General features: G+C 44.1%; 2 protein-coding genes and 1 long non-coding RNA gene across 3 annotated transcripts in view; 1 reads left to right on the forward strand and 2 right to left on the reverse strand.

Moving 5' to 3' along the window:
* Positions 1 to 16120, reverse strand: part of LOC310885452 (acid-sensing ion channel 2) — a 504402-nt gene that overhangs the window by 276192 nt on the left and 212090 nt on the right. The window lies entirely within an intron of this gene.
* LOC310885454 (uncharacterized protein) overlaps positions 1 to 16120 on the forward strand; it is a 369789-nt gene that overhangs the window by 232754 nt on the left and 120915 nt on the right. The gene's annotated exons all lie outside the window — the stretch shown is intronic.
* Positions 14311 to 16120, reverse strand: part of LOC310885465 — a 46286-nt gene continuing 44476 nt past the window's right edge. Inside the window, exons 2-3 of the long non-coding RNA XR_014574821.1 lie at positions 15024 to 15317; positions 14311 to 14939 (exon numbers count right to left, since the gene is read on the reverse strand). This is a non-coding gene — a long non-coding RNA (uncharacterized lncRNA). The remainder of the gene's footprint in view (positions 14940 to 15023; positions 15318 to 16120) is intronic.

Consider the following 16120-nt stretch of genomic DNA (forward strand, 5'->3'; position numbering starts at 1 on the left):
GAGATTAAAAGAAACAATTTTATTTTTTTTTTTCAGATCACCAGATCAAGCTCTCAGAAGGAGTGTGAGTGACTAAAAAAATCCCAAGTTACAGGCAGCCATGTGTTCAGGCACCTCCTCTTTGCAGGAGATTTCTGTGGCTGACCCACTGCTGTTGCTGATGAAAGCCTGGAGGAAGGCAGTGAGGCCACTTACATATATTTTTTGCCTATTAAAAAATCCTATTTAGGTAATAGGCTCCAGAAAGGGGAAAAATGTCCCATTAATGAGGAACCAATGGAGACTTTTCAAAGCACCTGACAGGGCTAAGGCCATAAATTCCCTGAATTAACTAGAGTTGAGTTATGGATGCAAGCAGGAACTCAGCCAGGAACGAATTAGAAGAATTCAGCCTCAAATTCATCAATGTCCCGGTTAATATTTTAGCCTCTCAGTGGTCCAGAAATGATGAGAGAGAGAACGGAATTGACAGTAATAACAAGGCTGTTGAACACTCTTTTTGAGCCTTATTGGCAAGGAGATCAGTGAGAGGCGTAATAGCTCCCCAAGTGTTGTTGCTCTACCCAGGAGCCTGTGGTCGCTGCCTGCAAGCTTCGGTCTGTCCTCCAGCAAGCGCTGCTCTCTGTCATCCCTTGGTCTCTGCTGAAGGAGAAGAGTTGTGGGGCTGTTTTGCTCAGAGCCCCTGGGAGAAATACAACAGCCAAGGAAAATATGCATGAGTTGGACTGCTCCAAAAGCTATTCTTCTAACATTCGTTTTTAACCACAGGAGAACAGGAGGAGACAGATGCAGTGCAGTGACAAAGATATTACAAACCGGACTATTAAGGGAAAGTAAAACATTTTGCCATGAAAATTGGAAGCTTTTTTGTTTACAACCCAAGTCACTCATCCCAGCTCACAAGTGTTCGACATTATCAGTGAAATCATGGACTGAAATGTTTCATTTCAATATTTCATCATGACAAATGACCCTCCATCATCGTCTCTTATATTTAATCTAAACACAGGCGCATGGTTACGCATCCAGGGTTCAACAATATTTTAACCAGACCCTGTTAAAGATGCATGGCATAATTTCCATATTCATTCATATAGCTTAGGGAAAAAAAAAAGTCAAACCATGTATGAAAAAATTAAGATTAGGGAATTTTCTTACAACCAGTTCAAGTGGGATCCTTCACTCCTTGGTGTGGTAAATCCAAAAATGTAAATGTTCTCTACTGAACTAATTATCTGTGCTCCCTTGGAAGAGACAGGCAGCTCTAAAGCGTGATTTACTTCACACTTACAGAGGCTGACCCCAAGAGAAGAAAGAAGACGTGCCTATTTCTCTCTTTCGGCTTTCAAATAAGTCCAGACAATTGCTGCAGACTGAACTCCCACACTAGAGACATCTAAACTTAGATTCAATGACACCCCTCTCTTGAGACTGTTGCAGATCTTTGCAGGTTACAGGGCTCCAGGCACAGAAAAAAAGCAAACTCATTGCTTTCCATTCACACACATTTTCTCAGCTATGTCACTGGACAATTCAACCAGCCCTAATGAACACTTACCTGTTTGTCTCAAAGAAAGCATGCTGAGAAGTAACATGCAGCTCAGTAAATTCACTCAAAGCATTGAAAGAATTTTTTTTTTCCCAAAGTGTTAATAACAGGCTCATCTACTTTGAAAGCATACCTGAAATTAAGGGCAGCAGGAGTAGAGGTAGAGGGGAGAGATCAGCTACTGCTCTTACTTTTGTTACAAAGAAGTTGTCTTAATTAAAGGTGTAGCTGCTCAGTGTCCCTGCAACAATTCTCTTCATGTCTTGCTGAGTCCTGGCCACAGTGGAGCAATCCATCAATCCCCTGCCATCGCCATTCACTAGTCTCAGGTGCCAGAAGCCTGGAAGGGATATCTGCATGCTCCCAAAAGGCTCCACACCCTAGTCTTGGTGCAGTTTCCAGGTTTCCATCTGCACTACAAATGCCAACATTTTTCAGATGAATCTAACTTTTAAAGAGCTTAAATTAGCTGTTGAAAATTCCCATTTCCTTTCCAATTTTGCATTTCACCCAGCATGCTGAACTGGAGCCACAACCTGACTGTCACTGACAGGGTTAGGTACCAAGAAGGGAACCCCTGACCTGCCTGAACAAGCCTGAAGAGACAGCAGGGAGACACCTGCAGGCAGTGCTTGCCAAAGGTCACCTGTGCTGTCCCTTCTTCTATACAACACGTCAGTTTACATCTCATTTCCATCAGGGAAGAGTTCTTGGTGTCTTTCCATGGGATTCACGGTGCACACACATGCACACTTGTGTCAGTGGGGATGCAGGCATGGCTCATCTCACCAAATTTAGCTGCACAGCTGTGGCTGAGAGACCTATGGCTCTTCGGCTTTGCTTTCCAGTGGTTGTGAAGGAATCTTGACTTTGACGTGGATGCTTCCTTTTCAGACAGCAGAAGCGTGGTGAGACAAATCACACACCTTTGCCTCCCCAGTTCTTTGCATATCAAGGCGGTCGTCTTATCAAGCCCCCATGTGCCTCCCTCTCCCATTGCCCCGCCTGGCGTGTTCTCAGTGAAAGACACCCGAGGTATTTTAGGTGGGTTTGAATGCTGAGGGCATCCTGAGTGAATATATTCACCCTTGTGCAAGAAGCAAGCCATCTGTGCAAAGGGGGACACTCCCTTGCTGGGAGCTCAGCTTTGCACCAAGAGATACAGGCTCTGGCATACGCCAGGAACCCCGCAGGTTTCCAGGGCACCCAGCTCTGCTTTGCTGGAGTGGTCACACAAGCAGCTCTCCACCCATTCCCACAGACCATTCTTCAGGCTGGCACAGCAGTTTCCATTTGTATATAATTGTTATTTTTTCGCCATTCTAATCAATCCTTCAGATTTCATATCCAGGACCCTAGAGCTGATGGCTGTCCGATAGGTCTAACACCATAAAGATAAGGCAATGTTGATGTCAGCAGTGACAGATCATGTTGGATCTTCCGCTCCAGGACCTGCCTTTATCTACCTGCTTTACTGCTCCAAAGAATTATATATCTAACATCCTCAAATGTGTTTTGCTTTGTGTCTGTTCTTGATAATGCTGACAATGACAGACAATGTAATTTTCTTCTGCAGGCTTCAAATACAGACTTAGCAGACCTGGCACCAGGCATCTGCCCAAGCATATGACTTGTCAGAGCTTCGCTGCAGGAACAACAAATTGTTTCTCATTGATTTCAGCTCCATCCCCAGCTGGGGATTTGAAATTGTAGGAGGCTACAGCTAGAAAACGTTTCTCAGACTCCATAGGACAATTACCACTTGGTGGCCAGATCCTGAGGAGCAAATACCCACAGATACTTCAAAAGTAAATAAGAGACAAGTACCTAGAGACATAGATTAGATTATGCTAGAAATTGTTGTTAGAGATGGGTTTAAGAACTACTGGTGTCAAACAGAATCCCACAGAACCATACTCCAGGTCCCTAGCCCTTTTCCAGCAATCAGGATATTGCCTGAAAGATAATGAGGATTTAGGGAATTTTTAATAATGTATTTTAGGCTCCACTCGTTTGGAATTTGGTTTCTGGCCATTTAGAGGGTATGTATTGAATGTTGCCAAGGTTTTCTCCACTACCATATAGAAATGTATGGAAGGGGAGAGTCTCTCTGAACGCTGGAACGAAAGGGTACAGGCTTCAAAACCAAACCAAACCAAATCATTCACTATCATAAGATCGGTAAAACTAATAAAATTGTTAATTGGCAACTCTAAAGAACTGATGTAAAACTTCTCCATTAAATTTAAGCTCAGTGAAGACTAAAAAAAATAGTTTAAATAATACCTTCTTTTCCTGGAGAAAACAAATATTACAGATGTGTCTGTTGATTTCTTCCCTAACCTGAAACAAGGGCAAGTTTAAGCTGGTCCGTGCAAGTTTTAGGGCTCTTTTAGCTGCTTTTTCTGTCCTTAGTCAAAGCAACAAAATGGTGAGGATGGCTGCTGCAGGGAGGACAAGCTGACAACAATGAATCGCGCAAGTACAATAGTAACAAGAATTATAAAATCTCCATTAATTTGGGGGAGGAAGAGAAGAGAGAAGGGAGCAAATTAGGAACCAAAATCTATATTTAGGCAGATATGTCATTAGTTGTCCAGATATGGATTTTAGTTACTTGAGGACAGTCTTCCAAGTCTGAAAAGGTGGCTCCACAGCTTTTTAATTGAAGTTTAAGCCAGCTCAGTGAGATTATATTTACACATATACAGAGGCACTGGGGGTCTCTCACAGAGAGGGATTTTTCTTTCCCTTCTTTCTTTCATTCCTTTTTTTTTATTATTTCTTTTAAGAGAATTACATCAGTGGCTCAAACCTAAAGGAATGTCAAGGGCCATAAAAAACTGTACTTAAACTCCGCCTGTTTCTCCAGGGAATGTGTCTAATCCTGGCTCCGTGACCTCCCTATGCATGATACCAAGAGAAACGCTACCAGCTTACTCTTCCAAGCATTCATTTCATAATAACCTTGCACAAAGGATCAAAGAGAGAGCATCCCAGGTAGACTGAAAAGCCAACAGACAGAGGAAAATTGCTACAGTACAGTTCTCTGTCTTGCACTGAATCCCTGAAGGAAAAAAAAAATCTTGTTATTAGATTTTTTTCCACCAAGCAACTTCTTGGTGATTGATGTTGCCGGCAGTCCTGGGGACAAGAGCTCCCTCTTCTCCTGCAGCAAAACCAACAAAAATAGGTATTTCACTGTTTTTTGTTTGTTAGTTTGTTTTTGTTGTTGTTTTTTGGTTTTGTTTTTTTTTTGGAAGTCAGACTCTTCTGCAAAACTAGGTAAACCATTCATTCACTTTATGTTACTTGGGAATAAAGGACTCAGGCAGAGAGGAGGGGACAGCCAGGCAAGCTTGCATCTTTCTCTGAGCCAAATCCCTCCAGCTCCAAATTCTGCATCTGCTGAGTACTTCGGCCTTGCAGGAACTCAAGGTGCCACCCTGCTATGTGGCTTCCTTGTTGCTAACAGAAGGGCTAGAACAGACCCTTGGGACTAGATCCTGAGCTGTCTGGAAAATGTCACTGAACATAACAGCATTGCCTTACAAGCCAGTGGTTGTGAGACTGTCCCTCATCCTCTGGAAGGGGAAGAGGGCCGAAACACTTTGGGGATGCAGCAGTATCCTACACCGAATGTATTGGATTTAGCTTGTGTAAATGGGGGAGAGAGGGGCATTACTAATCTTCAGGGCAACTCTAAGCCTGTGTCTCCGCACCAGCAGCAGCCAAACAGATGCCTCCCTCTTCTCCACTTCCAAACCAAAACATGCATACATACATTCATGTAGACGTATTCGTATGCCAGCTCAGGGCCGCAGCTCAGCTCTGCTAACAAAAGCGTATTCTGTGCACCCTTGAGTCACAAGAAGCAGCCACGTAACAACACTAAAGAGAAGAATCACTTTTGCCTGTCCATTCCCACTACCGCAGCTTGTCCTCTGGAGCACCACCATAGCACTGCTGATCTTGCAGTGCAGTCACCTGGGGACCGATCTAGTTTAATCAATCGTTTCATTTTGCACTGGGTGAGTGTTAGCCTGGATGTGTTCCCTGTGCAGCCACCAAGTGTGTTCCTCGTTGCCACCAAGCAGAGGGCTGTGCCTGTGGCAGGCACCTCTGTGATGGCAACAGGGGGTAGGAACAAGCTGTTGGGGCTGGCTGCATCTCCTGGTGCCAGAAGTTGAGCTGTAAGAACGCCCTGAGGCTAAATAAACAGATCCCAAGCACCACAATGCTTGGCTGGAGAGCTGTGCTTAAAACCTTCAATTGTTCATATCTACCATGGCACTAAGATTTAAATTATATTAGAAAGCCTTTTTTCATACACATACTCTCACGCAGAATAAGACACACTGTCTGTTTGACATACACACTAACACCCAAGAACACAGCACACGTACTCTTGCAGACTGTCTTTCATGTTCCCTGCTTTCCTTACCTTTTTAGGTTAAGGCGCTAATTTTCTGTAACTAATATGGATGCTCACAGAGCAAACAGGCTGTCTCTCTCCTACAGATTACAAAGAAACTAACAATACATGCTCGTATTTTTAGAGGTGTGGTGGGTTTGAAGATAGTTTTTTTTTTTGCCACCTTGCTAGTTTTGCTGCCGAAGTGTGAATTTTCTGCGTATGTCCATTTTACATGCTGTCACGCATGCAGGAGTTTCTTTTCACAGCCATTCACCTCTGCACCATGCCTATCCATCATGGAACCTCCTTTTTTAATTAACACAATGTCTCTCAGTTTGCTTTCTAAACACCGAAACTCCAGCTTAGCTCTTCGAACGTGCTTTGGGATGCTTGGCGAAGGAGAGGGGGAGTTGCAGAGACTTGATTTTCTCCTTTACCGGCCCTGTAGAATGGGCTCTCAGACCTCAGAATAATTGCTGAGGCACAGGAAAGTCCTGGCATGACCACTCTCGGGGGCTGTTCACCTGCATGTGGCTATCCCTCAGTCTGAACTGTCTGGGCAGCACAAAGCAGCTGAAATCAAAGCCCTGAACTTAGATATTTTTACCTGAATTAATGGCCAGGTAACTCCTCCCCGGCTCATCTGTGATCCAACAGCAGGACCCTGGGAAACATTTCTTTAGACCATCTAACAGACTACAAGCAAAAAGCAAGACACTTTCTGGGGTGTCTAAACTCCATGAGAAGGAAGGTTTTCCCAACCAAGAGATCTGCCTGTAGTTGGTTTTGTACTATTGACCTCCTTAGAGACACCAGGTGGCCAAGCCAACGTGGTGAAGTACCAGAAACTCAGCTTTGTGCGAAAAGAGAGGGAGCTTCTCCAGTGCGTGCCCGCCCTGCCAGCCTCCAAGCTCTCCCCAGTGGCCCCACCTGACAGCCTGGGGTTCTGTCCCTGAGAGCTGAGCTCCATCAGGCTCTGATTCTGCTCCCAGGTTCCTCGTGACTGCTGTATGAAACTTCCCAAGGCCTTTTTCTTTCCTAAACTGTAAAAAGGTGCTTCCCAAGAGCCTCCAGATGGAGGCCGTCAGGGGAGGATGAGGAGGGCTTGAGGGAACAAAAGGCTCTTTCAGTGCCCCTGAAATCTTTGTGCCAGGAGGATTTTCCAGTGAGCTGCAGGAGCTGAGCCCCTTTTGCCTCTGGCAGGTCCTCTGCAGATGCCCGTCCTAGTGCACTCTGAGAGCCCCGGTGCTCCGGCAGAGGAGGAAGGAGGGAAGATGGTGTCTCTGAGCTGTGTCTCAGGATACACGGCCTTCCTCTCAGCCTCACTGGCTTTTGCCTGATAAGTAGGACACAGTCTGCCGGCCAGCAGCAATCAGACGGTTATTTCCCTGCACAAGAGCCAGCTGGGTGTCCAGCCAGATGCCCAGTAGGAGCCATAGGCTACAACCGGCTTAATCACCAGATGACTGAGGCCCCCAGCACATGCTCTAAATTCCCATCTTCACAAGCAATTTGCACTCATCATCAGGTACTGAATTCAGCACAGGAATGCACTGGATGTTTGACACAAGAGATGTGAAGTAGCATCTTATCTATATCCTGGAAATTAGCACTGGCAAAATTTTCAATGGAAGGAAATGGAATTATCTCATATTTCCTTTTGCTCTTTTAGTAGTTTACAATTAAACACTTCATTTAAAGTTTCTCTCTTTTTCCTTTCTTGATTTTCTTTCCTTCTAACTGCCTTCTTTTCACCTTTTATTTCCACTTTTCTTAAGGAAAACGATCAAGTGAGAGAAACCAGGGCTGAGAGCTAACCCCACACTTTTACACTGAGTCAGAGGGCACAGTTTATTTTTGTCCTTGCTCAGATCATCTATTTTCCTTTTTCTGGATCTGCCCCCCATGTGTTCAGTTCTGAAAAGTTTAAGAGAAAGAACTAAGACTTCTCAGTCTCTATAAACAGGGCTTCAGAGAAAGAGGAGCTCTTTTGGGCAACTCCTGGGGAAAGGAGCTCATCTGTTTTCCAGCTGTTCCCTCAGTTCTGTCCATCTGTGACTAGACGACCTTATGAAAAATGAACACCCATTTTTCTCCAGAGGCCTGAGGGAATCGCCCATATCCACAGCAACAGTCAGGTACCTGCCAAAGCACCCAGGAGTCCCAAGGGATGTGGTACCTGCTAGCAAACAAGTGAAACTCCAATTCTGCATTTATTTCACAAACTGCTTCACAAATGAGCTAGCTGGGCGATTAGGTACTCAACAGCTGCCTTCTGATGTGGCCTGGAGACTAATGCGTGCCCAGCAGCTGACAATTTTGCCAAGTATTCACCTTCTCTGCCAGAGTGATGAATGAAACAAGGAAACTTCTGCGCTCCTGCCAAAGGACCTGGTGTGCTCTGGAGGTGAAATGCATGTGAAAGGCATCCTGCTGTGAATGGCCCACACATTTCCACGGGGAATTAAAACAATCTCCCTTTGTTCTTGTGTGAGGGATAGCAGAACAAAGAGTTTTTCCTCGCCTGAGCTAACTCAGAGGCATGGGCTATTGATGTTTCACAGTGCCAGCAGGATGAACGGAAGCCCTAGCTCCTGATTTGGTCAAAGGAATTCAATTTAAAGAGTAGACAACTGATCTTCCAGGGGGTTTAAAACTGAGGGCAAAACTCACATTTGCACTGAGATCATCGTCTGGGGCTGGGCACTCCTGGAGTCCATCAAACACCCTCTACACTAGAAAATGGTTCAACTTTGGTAAGCACAACAAGACCAATCAGTGTCGACTTCCACGGGACCAACACATACTCTTATTTCTGCCATTCTTAGCTGCTTAGCTATTATACAGATAGTTCAGGGTTGGGGCGGGGGGAGAGGTTGGTGGGATTTTTTTTGGACTGAATTCTTTTTCAGTCCCTTCATACCATCTAGTGGGAGATTTGGGTAAGACATGCCAGCGAAAGATGAATGCCTACAAAACACCTGATGGTGATAGATCTTACTAACATTTGTGCACCTCCAATTAAATGGAATGGTGATGAAGGTGATCAGTAAAAAGCTCTCAAGTCATACAAACAGATAATCATCTTGGTCTGGAGATGGAAACTGAAGGGAAAGCCAAAATGTCTGTGTTTATTCTTGATTTGCAGTAGGAAAAGCAGAAACATGCAATGTAAAATGAAATAAAGATAAAAAAAAATATGAGGATGAAAGTGATTTTAAAAGTGAGTGGATAATTTTGTTTTGGAAATCACATGAAAAACACAGTCCTTATTGCAAAGTCTGTACCCTGTGAGAGACAATGGATATCTTCAGAAATCTTCACTGTAGATGGAGAGGAAAGGTCCTGTATCAACGGCAGACAGGGAAGCTGAGGCACAACAAGAATAACCAGAAAGCTATTTTCACAAGGAAGTCAATCCAAGGCTAGAACATGGAACCGTTGAGTGCTACTTTTACCACCACATTCCATTTTCCTTTTATTTTCTGCCCTTTGAATGGCTTGAATAGCAATCAAATCTGGAATTCGCATGGCTACATTAAGAACACTATTTCTGTCCAGGACTGCCAGAGGAGCCATACCTTTTTCTGGAGATTTTCATGAACTTGTGGTGGTTTGAATGCTGCTCTCCATGGGGGACTGCTTAGCTACGAACAACACAGGGAAAGATGTAGATGTGATGGAAATCTTTTGACAAGTTTACATGACAAAACATAATATATTGTCAAAACGGCTATTTCCTATGAGAAAACTCTAAACTAAAGCTTCTGAATAAACATTTTGAAATTTCAATCTGTCAGATATGACATTTCTCTTAGACTAGGTAACTATTTTGCTCTAAACAGACATTTTTCAGGTTGATGTTTCCAAACCAACATTTTCCTGAATGCCAGTACAAATGTTGATATTTTGGTTTTCCATCCAGTTAGCAGACAGAAATGAATGCCAAAATAATGGAATTCCTAGTCAGATAAAATCTTCTGCTTTCATTCTAGATAGTGAAGGAAGGAGCTGCCAGCCTGAGAACAAACTTTCCATGGGGTGGTCAGTGCTGAGCAGGGCAGGTCTGACAAGCTGCTGGGTTGGAGAAATAAAACAGAATGAAAGACTGGGTTAAAGAAAATGATGCTGGAAATCTCTTTGTCTGAAAGTGTTGGAGAAAAGCTGTGTTTCTGCCATTAGAGGAACAATTCGTGCCCTGGTTAATGACTGCTTTATTTTAGATTGAAGGAATTCAAACAAAAATAAACCAAAAGGCAAGGGAGAGGCTGCTGTGTTGGAGGGAATGTATCCCCCCATAGTGGCACCACATGCTATGAGACATGCTAACCCCGCTGAGATTTCATGTTCCAGAAATGTCAAAGGCCATGGACAGCAGCAAATTTCGATCCATCATTACACGTTGTCCACCCACCAGTCTGAGAACACTGGATGCTTCCTTTCTCTGTACTTGGAGGGGTCAGGAGCTGACAGCATAGTCACTATGTCTCATCATAGTGTGATCATAGTCACACAGCTAAGCACGAGGGCTGGAACCAGAGACCTCCGCAGAGAAATGTGTCCAGAGCAGACCTGTCACCTTAATTTCTGAAACTCCATTACTTTTTTACATCTCTAAGAACTTCATAAAAGCAGCCACTGGCCCCGTTTCTGACCTGCACACCAGGAGCCCTGTTCAGCCCTCGCAGAGAGAGCTGCCCAGCTTGTTACCACAACTGCTCCCCATCACCTGTACAAAAGGGCCATGGTGGTCGGTCTGCGCTGAGAGCACTGAGAGCCCCTGAGCTCGTGGCCTCGGGTGTCATCAGTGCCCATGGCAGCTGGGTTTGGTCTCCTAGAAAAGGCAGTCAGGGCCCAGCTTTGAGGTGCCTACGTGAGCTGGCTGATAAGCTCTGGCAGCTCTAGTCGCAGTCGTTTTGTCTTTTCTCCCACCCCACAGCAGAGCTGACAGCAGGGAGTACGTCTGTGCACTACAGGCCTTGCTGTTCTCAACCCAATGTGTTAGCTTAAACTGCCGAAGGATGTGAGTTTATGCAAATATTTCAGACAGAACTAAAGCAGTGTCATTTCTGCCAGTTCTGTGATGAAGATAAGGAAAGAGCAATAATTTCAGACTTGGATGTAGAACAGAGAGTAGGGCAAAGAATAATCTTAAAAACACTACAGCTGATTGCCTGAAACCATTACGTGAGAATCTCAAGAGTCCAAGTCACCCTAGAAATGAAGCTTAGACCCCTATGTCAGCATTGGGGATTTTACTCTGTGCCTCGACCCCTTCAGCGTGTCTCAAAACAGATACAATTTACTGTATTTATTACTGGAGCACGCTGTCCTGTGGCTCTTTTCCCATCAGATATTACGAGACTAGCCCAGCAGGGTGGCAAGCACCAGTAGATATTGGAACAGGGACAAACCACAGCCACTGAGCGCTCTCTTGTCTGTTTTGGGGTCCAGAGCAGTTAAGTTCATGCTAGCTATATGCTGACCAATTTCTCTGGAGACTGAGAGAGCTGTCTGAGGATAAATTGCGTGTCAATGACCCCTTTCTACAATGAACCAAAAATCGAGAGCATTCACAGTCTTATGAAACAGGTTTTGAAAAGATCTCTAAGAAATTTTTTGTAAATCTTAACTCACTGAGCCCACATAGGCATGCTAGAGGTCTTGCAATGCTGGTAATAGCAGAAATTCTCTTTATAGGAAAAAATCTTTCTTCCAAAGTCTGGTACTAAAATGTTCTCATGGGCCCTCTTCAGATCTAAACAGGACCAGAATTTTCAGGCAAAATCTTGCTAGATGTTGCCATATTGGGGTTATTTCAGCAGGATCAAAGATGACTTTGCTCTGGATTCCAGATTACCCACCCAGAAACTCACAAGAATCCGTTTCACTTCAGATCAACCCAAACACAAATACTCGACTTTGGGTGTCTGAACACCAGTTTGCCCAGTAGCTCATGAGAGATTTGACTCAGTGACTATTGGTCACCACTATGCAACCTGGCATTTTGTTAAGACAGTTCCCTTTCCAAAGTCCAGCGATATGGGAGATGTCATCACTGAGCTGTGATTTCAGAAGTGAGGGAAGAGGGCAAACCACTTCCATGCCTGCAGCCCTTTCTGGACACGAGGAAGTCCAGTCTGCATTGCTCCTCCAAAGACAGCAACTCCTCAGGCACAAAGTCCCCAGCCAAAGAGAAATTCAGCCCCCAGCAGCATCTAAGGAGTTGGGCACCTAAATGCTTTCAAAGGCACTTTCCTGTGAAACATTAGAGCAGTAGGCAAGGAGGAATAACAGTGAGAGCAGGTGAGGCAGATGGCTAGACAGTGCAGAAGGAAGGCTGGAAATACGTACAGACAGACGTGAACTGCAGGACAGACGTGTGTCTTCAGAAGAACAATGCAATTGCTACTTCTGTCTGTCTGTGAACATGCACTCAGAAGGATTTCTGTAACACTGCAGTGGTTAAAAACAACATTCATGTGAGCTGACCAAAGCAAGGCATGAGTGTGGGGCACCTTAATGTTTCTATGAGCATCCTTGAGCTTCGATATGTGGAATCAGTTCTGTTTAATGGCTTTTCAAATGCATCCTGACATTTATGTGTTGTGTCCTGGAAATGAAGAGATTTATTCAGTGTCTTAAGAAGTGCTATATTGGGGCTGCATTTTCATACGGCTTTCTGCATGACAAGTGCACAGCTCCTGAATCATCATTCAGCCCTCGTGCATTTCCAGGCTAGGCAAAGGAAGTGTGTTTTTCAACATAATAAACGCAGGGAACTGTGCTGGCTCATAGCAGGGATACAGGGCATTGGGGTGTCACTGGGGAGGGAACAATTCGCTGCAGCAAGAGAGATGCTTAGTTTGCATGTACAGGATACAAGGACAAGCACTTCTAGAGCACCAGGTCCTGGAGACGCATACAAACTTGTAGTAAAAAAGCCAGCTCTGTAATGCTATAAACAAATTGATTATCTATCAGGAACTAGCTATGGCAGTGCCGTCGAACAAAGTGGGACAGAAAATTTCCATGCAAACTTTGTCATTAGGAAGCAGAGTTTTTAACTCAAGAAACCTTTTGGCTAGTGTTTCAATGTTCTTTAGGAAATTAAAAACAAAGCAACTCCCCAGATGTCAAAACAAAACAAAACACAACTAAACTTGGTTGCTAACTTTAATACTGTGATTTTAAAATGCAACCAGATTCCCTAACAGGAATTATAGCTCTCTTCATCAGTTCTCCAATTCTCCTTCATGGTCCCAGCAGAGCTACACCACCACTAAGCATCCCTCAATGAAATACTGGTGAGCTGTTGGATGTAGCTCAGATGCACATCGAAGGAGCACAGGCCAAGCAATTTACTATTTCCTTTTCCACTACAATCCTGTATTTACCTAACCTAGAATGCCATGATGCCATCCCTAGCTGTGGTCAGGACCAGACACTTCAAAAAGTTGCAATGAAGTTCTTCAGAGACACACTTCACTAAAAAAAAATTATTATTAATAATAATAAAAAGCTACCATATAAATTGTTATCTTCTGTCTGCTATTCCACTTATGTGTTCGAAGACTCCTGTTTGATCAGGACATGTTTTTCCTTTGCAACTTTACTCTTATTACAGCCAGTTTCCTTTACATGATTCAGAAGCTAGTTTTAACTAGAGATTCCTGCAGTTACATATACAACTCTAGGTTTTGTTGTTCATTTACTGAATTTAATCTTAATTTGATGAATAATTGCTTATTTGGGTAGGAACTCTGGCATTTGAATCTTAAGATCTATCAGCGTTATTATTCACTGATCCAGGATCTGACAGAGTTAATAGAAGTCTTTCCACTAGAGACTTAGTGACATATTACAGTCTAGATAGCATCTCAATTTCTCTCCATGCTGCTGAAAATACAGCTGAGCTTTGATCTCAGTACAGCTGGGGATTAGTCAGTTTTGACTACCTGCATCTGCCACAGTACCTGCACTTTTACTAGTTCCCTTCCATGGGTTGCACAGGACGTAGGGTTTTGTTTTTAAATGTTCCTTCACGAAAATGTTTCAGGATATTGAAATGAAAGCTTTTCTTCAGTGACGTCCCTCGGATCCAAAGGGAATTCCTCATCAACAGCAGGAGGCAGAGACAGAGCGAATCAGCCATTACAAGCTGCACTTCTGCCCAGACCTTTTCCCTCCTGAGATTTCCCATTTCCTTGTACCGTAACTGGCCACAGTATGTGATGGGAAACGAGCCCAGCTAAGGGCTTGGCAGCACAGAAGTGTGGGTGTTCAGGACATGCAGACAACAGTTCACTTAAACCCAGTGATACAAATATTAATTTTATGATGTGCAGTGTTCAAATGATTTTATTATTATTATTATTCTACGGCAAAGAGACACTCATTAATTTAACCCAAATCTCCATTTTATGCCAAAAAGCAGTTGAGGGAGTATATTTACTCAGCTTGAGTGCAAAATTGGTGAGAGAGAGCCATGAATCACTCCTAGCATAAGCAGTAATTATAGCTGCTTAGGATATGGATAAATGAACCTCTGGGCACACCATTAGCATTTTCTCCAGGCAAATGTAGATAAACACTTAGGAGGTCTGCATCATGGCAAATCACTCAGGAAGGTGTTAGACGGATATTTTTTTCCTGACTGCACGGCACAAAGAAGGGAAACACAGCAACGCAAAGAAGCTGAATTCCCCATTTTCAGTTCTCTACTGCGAGCAAAATAAAAGGCAGACTGGGAACGTGGCCCAGCCCTGCTGGGGCATAGAGGAGCCAGCTCCCCCCCTGCAAGCTCTGCAGTCACAGAAGGAAATGAGCCCCAGCGGCCCCTGGATGGTGCTGTCGTTTCACAGCTGGGTTTGCTGCTGGGCGAGTGGTTCAGTCTGCACTCTCACAGTTCTGGTGTGAAAAAAAAAAAAAAAAAAAAAAAAAAGAACTTGAAAAGCATCAGAGGAGGAGAGCCTGGAAGATAGCAAGGAACAATCTGTTTTGGTGCTGAGATTTATGGATGAGCCAGCTCAGCACCTGAAATCTGTGATTTCTTACCTTGGGGATTTCATGATGCTAGAAATAGGAATTGCTGGGTCACTAGGCAGGATGAGCAACAGCTGAGAGTTGAAGACTTTAAGCGTGACACTGTGTTGCCAAAAAGTATTTACCCAAATTAAAGACGAGGGACTTGCAAGGAGGTCTTTTCTCACTTTACTAGGAGGGAAGCAGTAAGTGGAGCTGGGCAAGAAATGGAGTTCTCACTCCGGTAGAAGACGTAGAAGATTGAAACAAAATCCTCCACAAAAACTGAATCAGGCATCAGAGTGAAACAGACTTGGAGACATTTTCCTGCAAAAGAAAACAAAACCCAGCAAACAGAAAACAGATGTTTGGTAAACACAAGTGGTCAGTCCTCCTCCCACAGCAGTGACCACCCTGCTTCAAATATGGCCTAATTCAGGAAAATAGGAAATCAGGGTTATGCACTGTAAGCTCTGTAATGGAGTAAAGCAACAGTTTCACTGGTGGAAAATCAGGGAGCCACCACATGCCTGACATCTTTGCAGAAGGGAGCCAATCTCCCTGAACTGTGCTAGGTCTGGCCAGGCACATGGAAATGTCTATTTCCTTGCCAGAGGCAAATCTTGCCGGACACTGTTCCTGATCTGAGAGTACTATGGAGGGTGAACAGCACCGATTTTGAAGCAGTCAAGTCACTGGGAGGGGAAAGTGACTGTAGTCCGACTGAAATTGATTTAAGTGAGAAATCAGATTCCTTGCCCAATAAAATACATTAGTATTTTCAGGTAGCCCAACCCTGAATGAGAAAAGAAAGCTGAGCAGTCAGGGAGGAACAGGCAGGGCTGAAGTTCTGCTGGCTGTAATGCAGCACAGAGCACCTGCATTAGCAGTCACACACCAGCCATAAAATATAGAAGGAGCTGAAAGTGCCGGAAAAGGCATGAGAAATAGATAAAACCTAAGCAAAATTGCCTTTAAATATTAAAGCTGTCACTTCGGGGGATATAGAATGCTAATCGTAAAAGGTAACACGAACAGCAAGAGGGACTTCAAATTACAAAGATGTTAACATGGGGGAGCAGAACGATTGCTGGGAGACCTCTGGCAGGGAGCTCCAGAGGGATCACACT

This window comes from Anser anser (genome assembly GCF_964211835.1).
Source record: "Anser anser genome assembly, chromosome: 23".
Taxonomy (NCBI): domain Eukaryota; kingdom Metazoa; phylum Chordata; class Aves; order Anseriformes; family Anatidae; genus Anser; species Anser anser.